Source organism: Mus pahari, chromosome 8 (genome assembly GCF_900095145.1).
Source record: "Mus pahari chromosome 8, PAHARI_EIJ_v1.1, whole genome shotgun sequence".
Lineage (NCBI taxonomy): Eukaryota > Metazoa > Chordata > Mammalia > Rodentia > Muridae > Mus > Mus pahari.
In genome coordinates, this window is record NC_034597.1 from 103,831,343 (window position 1) to 103,840,996 (window position 9,654).

The window sequence follows — 9,654 nt, forward strand, 5'->3', positions numbered from 1 at the left end:
ATGCGACTGAGACAAACAGATTAAGATCCACCCCCTGCACCTGTGTGTGTGTGTGTGTGTGTGTGTGTGTGTGTGTGTGTGTGTGTTTAATTATCTTTGGCAATAACTTTTCCTTCTCCTTCATATAAAAGTGTAGGTTAGCCCTATGACAGGACATTTTCCCAAGCATCTAGTATAGAAATAGCTAAGAGAATTCAACTGTGGACCCAGTATTTTCTTCATTGCTCCTAGGACTTGAAGGTAGTTTGCCCATAGCCTTACTCCAATAGAATAAAAATGATTCCTTTAAATTAAGCAAATGAAAAATAAAAATAAAACAAAACATTTCTGTTTCTAAAGATGGCACATAAATAGAACCTCCACCATCCTCTTTATTAGCAGTGCTCCAGGGTTAAGGCCACTTAGAACAGGATAGCAGAGATGAAGAAGCCACGGTCTCGCTGCTAATATTTTAAAGTTTTATAACCCAAGGCATGTGTCCAGTTTGTAATTCAAACAAGGAAGGAAATTGCCAGAATACTACTTTTAGAAATTTTTCATCTGTTTCCTTGTAAATTAAGTACTCTAAACCCAAACTGAGGTTGCTATTGCAGCAGTTGTAATAAGAGAGACAGAAATAGGGGCTGGAGAGATGGCTCAGCAGTAAAGAGCACTGACTGCTCTTCTGAAGGTCCTGAGTTCAAATCCCAGCAACCACATGGTGGCTCACAACCATCCATAATGAGATCCAATGCCCTCTTCTGGTGTGTCTGAAGACAGCTACAGTGTACTTACAATGAATGAATGAATGAATGAATGAATCTTTAAGAGACAGAAAGAGAGAGAGAGAGAGAGAGAGAGAGAGAGAGAGAGAGAGAGAGACCCCATAGGTAGTGAGAACTCTGCTCACTCTCTGGGCTAGTCAGGAAGATCCAAAGAAGATCCCTATCTCCCACAGATTCCCTGGAGACCTAGCTGCCTCATGTCTCCCTCCCTGCCTGATCCTGTCTATCCCGCCTGTCTTCTTTGAGAGCACAGCTTCAAATGCGACTTTTGAAGGGGTCTTCCTTGTCAGTTTGCTCAACGGGATATTTGTTTCAGTCTGTGAAGGATTTTTCCCTCTCAGATTTTCCACAGGATAGATCTGGCAAGATCTGTTGGTGGCTATGTACTGGAAACGGCTTCTATGTGAATTTAAGAGCAATAAGAATATTGGAAGGCTGGAATTCATCTGAGTAGCGGAAGTGTAAAGTTAGGGTGATACCGTCAAAGGGATCCTGCAGGCCCTCACACCTTCCTTTGGAGAGGAATTGACTCTTCGCACGCACTGAAGGCCTGCTTCCTCTTTGAACATATGAACATACTAACGAGTAGGACTGCGCCATGGACATGGGAACCACATCCGAGATAATTGATGGCATTGCCTGTAAAGACACTTACAGCTTGATCTTCTGGGTCGGCCTAGCAGTGAGCTTCCCTAAGGTGATGCAAACCAGAGGGGTGTGGCGACCGGTCCCCAGTAGGTTAAAGAGCTGTTGCCACTGCCAATAGCTGGGGATGAGGCACGATGCCCAGAGAAGGCAGATGCAGGAAGAGCAAGGAAGGAGGAAGGGAAGTGTGACTACCAGGGCTTCGGATTGAGCCTGCTTCACACCAAACTCCATTACATTCAGTTTTGTAAGCTGGCTCTCGGTGTGTCTAAGCAGCCACTGAAGCGTAGCTCTCCTCTGTTCACTGGCTTCACCCTCCTCGCCGCTGACGTGTCAAGCACAACCCCTGGGCAAGTCTTATATTGACCTTCATATATCAAATGACTCGTGTCATGGTGGCCTTCCTTTTCTTTTCACTTTAATATTGCTGACAGCAAGATTCCCTTTCTCTCTATTTTTTTTTAGTAAAGCCTTTAAATCTGAAAGGATGATGCTTTTACATGCCGTCCTTCTGGTATCTGTTCTATTTTTCTTTGATCTGTTCACAGTAAGACCTACTTAGATGGCTGGTGCTTGGTTATGTCTCATCACAAACCTGTAGGTTTCGTGGTCATCATTTGCTTGTAACATATTGAATCAGTCTGTATTTAGTTCAGGTTTGCTGTCTGGTTAAATGGGTGACTACAGAGCTTTGTATTTAACGGGTCTCCTACAGAGCTTTGTATTTATTCTCTAAGCTCATTTACAACAATATTTTGTCAACTTAAAACAAACGGCCACAGAGAAGAGGCAATCTATACTAAAGAATTACCCACACCATTGAATTTTTCTATGAGATGCCCGTGGACATTTTCTTGAGCAATGGTTGATGTGGAGACCCCAGCCCACTGTGGGCTATGCGGCTCCTGGACAGTTGGTCCTCACTGTATAAGAAAGTAAGCAAAGCAAGCCTTAGAGAGCAAGCCAATAAGTAGTATTTTCTCCATAGCCTTCTCTTGAGTTCTTGGCTTCAAGTTCCCGCCTTGAGCTCTTGCCCTGGCTTTTCTCAATAATAGATTGTGACATAGACATGTAAATCAAACAAGCCCTTCTTCCCAAGGTACTTTTGGTCATGGACTTTTATCACTGCAACACAAAGCATGCTAGAACCATAGGTTCCAATTAACTGATCCTGTTGACCCCAATAACTACACTGTAGGAGCAGGCAGTTTTTGGCTTCTCTGTGGACTCCTTGCTGATTCTTTCTTTTAACTTAAATATGGTAGTGACTCTCTTATTCTTTCTCACTCAACCAATAAAAATATTTTACTCTACCTTTAATTTAAAATAATCATTTCTGGGAGAAACTGATGCCAAGGAATAACTTCTTCCAGAAAGTGAAGATTTTTTTTTCTCCCCAACCATCATTCCTTTGAAATAACCTCCTCATTTTTCACAGCTTACAGGTCAATTACGCAATCATACCTACTACATAGTGCAGTTCAGCTTTTGATCTGTGCTGCCTAGTACACAAAGTATTTATGTCTGATGATGTTTTTCCTACAGTAGACTAGACATGGATCAAAGAGAGTTTGGTTCTACTGCAGTTGTTTTTTTGCACTGCTTTGTTTTGGATATTTATTTTGTTCTTACACTCATCAATACTTTGATACAAATCCACTTTCCGATTCAGTAAGCAATTAAAATCATTGCTAAGTACTTATGACTTAGACCCAATGGCCTATGTTATAATACTCTCTACATTTTCTGGAATAAATCATCTTATTGGCAAATGTAAAGAAAGACTAGTTAGTATAGACTGCTTCCACAATTCTTTAGTTTAGATGAATAACCCACCTCTGCTAGTTCTGTTCTTCCTGTCTCACCAGCCTCCTTGAACCAACACGTAAACTCAAGTGTGATTTTCGCATTTTACCCACAGAAATTCTAAAGATCCACTCAAGTCTGGGTACTGACATAATTGATTCCCATACTCACTAACTAAAGCAAATTCTCTGGTAAAATATGCATGTCATGAATGATAGGGGGCATAATGTGTGTGGAACTCACGGTAATGATAAGGGTCTTGGTAGAAAGGTGAGGGTCCCATACTGTCTCAGGACATTAGCTCCTGGTATCCAACTTGCATGGTCTTAGGTACCTTGAGATAAGTTCAGCTCTTCCACTCATTCTCTTCTACCTTACACATACCCCATTTGATTCTCTCATAAGCTTTCATGTCCTTTACCCTACCTAGGAACTCACCATAGCCACCCATGCAGCCCTTGTGAGAGACTCATTCCACCTGGACCATAACCACCTCCCAAGTCACCAAGCCCATTCCTCCCTTAACACAGGAGTAATGACATTAAAAATAAATTGTATCAAATCATTTATTTTCATATGCCTAGATCTCACAGCAAAAAAAAAAGAAAAAAGATATAACATTTTTAAAAGTGTATTAACTATGTCATTCAGAAGCCACAAATCTAATAGTAACCATCCCCAATAGGAACAACTGAGACAAAATTTGAGACATAGAATTTAAAGAGCAATCATAAACATGCTCAAAATATTCATCAAGGTCTGAAATAAAATGAAAGACCTAGATGTGAACAGCATGAAACTGAAGCCCAAGAAAACACAAATGGTTATTTAAGTAATGGGCACAATGTAGAATACAGAAGATATATTCAATAAAGGAACACTGGAAATGCTGGGAAAATGAAACTTAAGTGCACGTGGGCATGGACAATGCCATAAGTCTCAAATCAAACAAACAAAAGTCATTGGAAGGTCCCACTTCTACACAGGAATAGAAAATGTGCAGGATGAAATTCAGAGATTGAAAATTATGTACAGGAAGTGGACCAGTCTATCAAAAAAGAGAGAGAGAGAGAATACAGAAACTTTGGGACATCATGAAAATATAAAGTCTACAAATTACAGGAAGAGAAGACTAAGAATTTCCAGGTCAAAAGAATTGAATATATTTGCAATAAAATTACAGAAAAAAATCAAAACTAAGGAGAGAGATAATAACTCAGATGCAAGAGACCTACAGAACACCAAATAGATAAGAAAAGAAAGTGACCGCATCATGATTCTTCGATTGTCCTGATGGACCTGCCTTACAGGTTTTGAATCAGAAATTTAATCAGGCCTTCTGTCTTGAATCAAAAATTTATAATTGTAACTACAAAACTCAGAAGATCTTAGAACAACAGGTTGCAAGTTCTGAAAGGCCACAGATGTCAAAGCAAAATACATTACATGGCATAAGTATCCAGTGTAACTGAATGGAAAAAAAAGTCCTCAATAAAATTTTGCTAAAGTACTTTATGACCATCAGTCCAGATTTGCAGACTCTATTTTGATACCATGATGATGAGTTGTGATAATACAGTGATGAATACATCAGTATAATCCTTTGTGATATCAACATGCAGAGTTTGGAAGTCACAAGGCTTCATTTTGAAATCTTAAATATGTGTTATGATACTCAGATGGGCAATTGAACCATCACACTTTTGAACTGAGATGGTACAGCATTCTAGTCTCCCATTACAATGCTCTTGTATCATCACATTTGTGAATTTGAAGTGTCAGATTCCTCGATGATGCCATTACAATGCTCTATTTTTGTATCCTAGTGCTGCATTATGATATCAAAATGGTCAATCATGAGATTATGTAGGTAGATATACATATATACTACCTATTGAATTCAATTAGTATTGACCATATACATATGATATATGGTTTATGGGGGTGATCTTAGGCATGGGCAACATGTCAGTTCATCTAGGATGAAACTGACCCTCCCTCCTACCACAGCCATTTACTGTATATAGCTCTTCAATTAGAAGTAGAGGCTTGTGTACACTTTCCTGTGGGCGGTCTATGGTGTTGTATAAGACTTGTGCAGGCTATTATGTTGTTGTGAGCTCATTGGTGCAACAGTCTTGTCTCTTCCAGAGACACTATGTAACAGTGGTCACCTCAGTCCTCTGTCACCTTCTTCTTGCCTCTATTCTCTTGGTCCTTGAGTCTAGGTTATAGTTTGTATTATAGACATTCCATCTTATCACTGGGTCTTATTTAGACTGGTTTATTACTACAACTCAAGTGTTTTAATTTTATTTATGTTTCTTATCTGAAAATGTAATCTCCAAATATTTGATTCACTTATTTATGTAAGTTTCATTTCACTCTTTCTATTCTCTATGTCTCTCCTCAGCATTGTCATAGTCTCCTTATTTGGTTATATCTACAATGATGCAATTTCTCACCTCACCCTTGTCATCTCCCTGGCATTGAAATGTCATCTAGTGATTTTATGATAAGCTTAGAAAACCTATGGCCCGAAAGTAACTTGGAATTCTTCATTTGAATTTGTAGGTTTTCATACTGACCATGCTCATTGTCATTTTGAGAAAACACTCCATGAGACACTTAAGTATACTTTTCTGTGTGGATCCTCCTATTCTGAGTCCTGCCCTGCAGCTTCCAGCCACAGTGAGACTGAGCACCGCCTTCCTTCTCTGAGCTCCAGTCTTTGTGTTGGTGTTATTAGCCCTCTCACAAGGGTCATAACTTTGCACAGTGGACTCCAATACTGAAGAATCCTTTGCTTGCTTTGCTTCCTATTTTCTAGTGGCGCATACTGTGAAGACAACCGCCATCCTTGTCATACTACTGTGGTCAGAGTAGAAATGTCCCAGCATCACTTTTTACCTGGGAAGTAGATAAAACAATGAACACAAGTAAGTGGAGGCTAGCACCATTGTTACTTCTTAACACCCAGCAAGGGGAAGAATAGCCTCTTTGTAATTCTTCCAAAACAATATTCAATGAAGCATGACATAGCTGGCAAAGTCTACCATTATCATATAACAGGCTTTTTTTTTTTTTTGTGGTAGGATGAAGTCTTTTTAAAAAAAAAAAAAAAACGGCAACAAATTCTAAGAGCATTTTTTTTTCTAATTCAAAACTGTATGGCAATAATTTGGAAAAGTAGATCTTAGCACAGATGATTCAGGAAGAAATGAATAATTTACCACTCAAAACACCATTTCTACAGCTTACAGAGCTGCATGGCTGAATAAATAATAAAAACTTTCAATATCAAAATCTGTTTAAGTTTTATGAGGATATAAGTAATAATAAAGTGAGATATGGAATATTTCAGAAGAAACTTCTACTGTTATGAGATTCATTAAAAATAAAGCAAATATAAAATGGTGTAGTAATTTCAATTGGGATGGGAAGGGAGAAAATACCACATGGTAGATTGGGATCATACTTTTAGAGAATTACCTCATGATGTCAGAAAATGGAGTACAACTCAGTCTCAAAGGTATAAAAATGAGCAGATGCTAGAACAAAGCATGCGCAGCAAGTCCTGAGTCAAGAAAATAAGATGCATCAGCGTGTAACTGAGGAATAAGAACAATGGCTAGTGTCTGGTGGAAACCTGAAGTTCAAAGTGAAATTAATACAGAAAATGAAATATACTCCGACTCAATGGGAAGAATCATAGAACTAAAAAGAGAAAAGAAAAGAAAAGAAAAGAAAAGAAAAGAAAAGAAAAGAAAAGAAAGACAAGAAAGAAAAGAAAAGAAAAGAAAAGAAAAGAAAAGAAAAGAAAAGAAAAGAAAAGAAAAGAAAAGAAAAGAAAAAGGTCTAGGGTGAAGAAGCTGAAAGAAAGGAGTTAGAGAAGGAAAGTAATTAGGTCATCTGAGGAGGAGCAATGCAAGCAAAAATGTTCATGAGAGACAGAAAATTAAGACTGAACTCACAACTAACCAGGACACCCCGCTTCCAACAAATACCAAGTACATTTTGATGATGATATTCTGTAAATGTCAAGAAAGAAAGTTCAATAGACTGAGGATGGGAAATTTATTATCTCAGACAGCTATTACTTCCTGAGCCTTCTTAATAAGTTTTGATTGTGGAAACTCAACCTTCATGAAGTTTGGAGGAGAGGATCAATGAGAAAGTTCCATATCCAACTGAGTTATTAATCATGTTCAGATGAAATAGGCAAGCATATTGGATATTCAGATAATATAAATATTTCATATGCATATGCACACATATGCATAAGCAACCTAGGGGGAAAATATACTTAGAATTCACAAATGAAAACTATATGGGACTAAGAGACTAAAGAGAAACTGAGCATAAGCACAAATGGAGATTCAGGCATTTGTGAAGACTCATAGCACTTGGATTTATTAAAATATCATTGAAGAAGGATACTGTGAGGAAATAAATTACATAAGAACTGCTATAAAGTTGAAGAACTGATTAGCACCAACACTCAAGAGAACACACTGGGAGAACCAAAATAGGAATTTTCATTATTTTGTAGACTAATGGGAGAATTCAGTATCTATTCTTTAATCTCAGAAGTTTATAAATTTGAAGATGAGTAAAACATCTATCCAGCTAATTATTAAAAGTTATGTAAGTGATAACTATTTGAACTGAAGACATGTATCTCACTAACAAATTACTAGTAATAAACCATAGGGGCTCAGCATACAATTTTAAACAGGGAACACAGTATAAAGGCCAGGTATACAATATACAATATAGAGACAAAGGACATAGTATATAAATTAGGCATATAATATAGACATTAGGCAACAATATAGACTGAGAATTATAGAAACAAGGCATACAGCATAGAGACTAGGGATTATAGGCACAGTACAAAGATTATAGGCACAGTACAAAGATTATTTAGCAAAGTTTAGAAAGAAACTGCATCAAGCAAGAAGTTTAAAGAAAAATAAATGTCACAGAAAGCCACAGAATTTTCTAAAATGTGAATAATACATTGGAACAAAAAACATAAAATGGTTTGAACATTGTGATAATAATTACAATAATTTGAGATCCTTATATGTGTCATTCATAAGAACTAAATGTAGCAAATTCGACCCAGCTCACAGTTTTTTTTTTAAGTTAACAGGAGACTTGACAGCTATTGAAATCAGAATGTGTGTAATAAGAAGAAATGCAGAATAGGCAGAGAGTGTCTACCAGACAGATCTGAGGGAGTCTTGAGACCCAGGATGGTTCATCAAAACTAACACTGAAACTCAGACTTGATACTTAGTGGAAATTCCTGAGCAAACTATAAGGAAGACAGTAAGATAAACACTCTCCAGAAAGCATAGATGGAGAATCAAGACTTTAGGGGTATTTCACTATGTCCCAGCACTAGCAATAAGAGGAAAAGTTTTGAGCCACAAATCAGGAAAGGGAGGCAGAGAAACTAGTTTAAGTCTTTGGAATGCAAAATGAATAATAATGATAAGACCAGAAGATGCCAAGTAAAAAGTTGGACTCTGAAGATCTGCATGCCTGTAAAATGAGTCTGGAATCAATGAGATAGTTAGATAAAAGGTTCTCACACAGAGCACTGATGGAACTGGGGAAAGACAAAGCTTTGTTTTGACATGTTTGGGGCATCCTGAATATTCAGCAATATCTCTAAGTTCCACCTAACAGAGGTCAGTAATATCCAACCCATTACAAACAAACAAACAAACAACAAAGAAACAACAAAAATTCAAGCAAATAACCCCTGGATAGCAAATTACTCTACTCACAATAGTCCACAAAATTGAAAGGAAAGAAAAAGGTGTGGTGACACTTGATACCAGGTTCTTAAATGATAATGTGTGTTTAGAAGGTAACATGTGTTTACATTAGAAGGAAGGGGCGTAAGTAGAAGATGAAGAAGTATAAAAGCTTGACAAAGGAGGTTGGATTCCAAACACTTACTCTTGGAAACCAGAGAGAAGAATTAAGAACTGACTCTGGTTTGTAGTTAACACTTTTGAAATGAAAGATAAAGGAAAGCAAACTTTTGGAGGAAAACCTTGACAGTGAAAATATTGAGTCTAAAATATTTATGAAATATTTAAGGAATGAGAGACAAAACAATGGCTTTCTCCAAATTCTCGAATTCAGTATGGTTATTTTCTTACTTCTCTCATTCCCTATATTATTTAATAAAGTACTATCTGAGTGTGTGTGTGTGTGTATATACACATATATTAATCAAAAATTCATTACTGATATTTTTCTTCTTTGAAAATATTAGTATTTGATTCTTCTTTCATTAATAGATAATATTATTAGAGAATTTAGATTTAGCCTTATTAACACTAACTTACTTATTTGGTATAGTTTTCAAGACTAAAGTAAAAGAAGTCACTAGATATGCACTCATTGATAAGTGGAT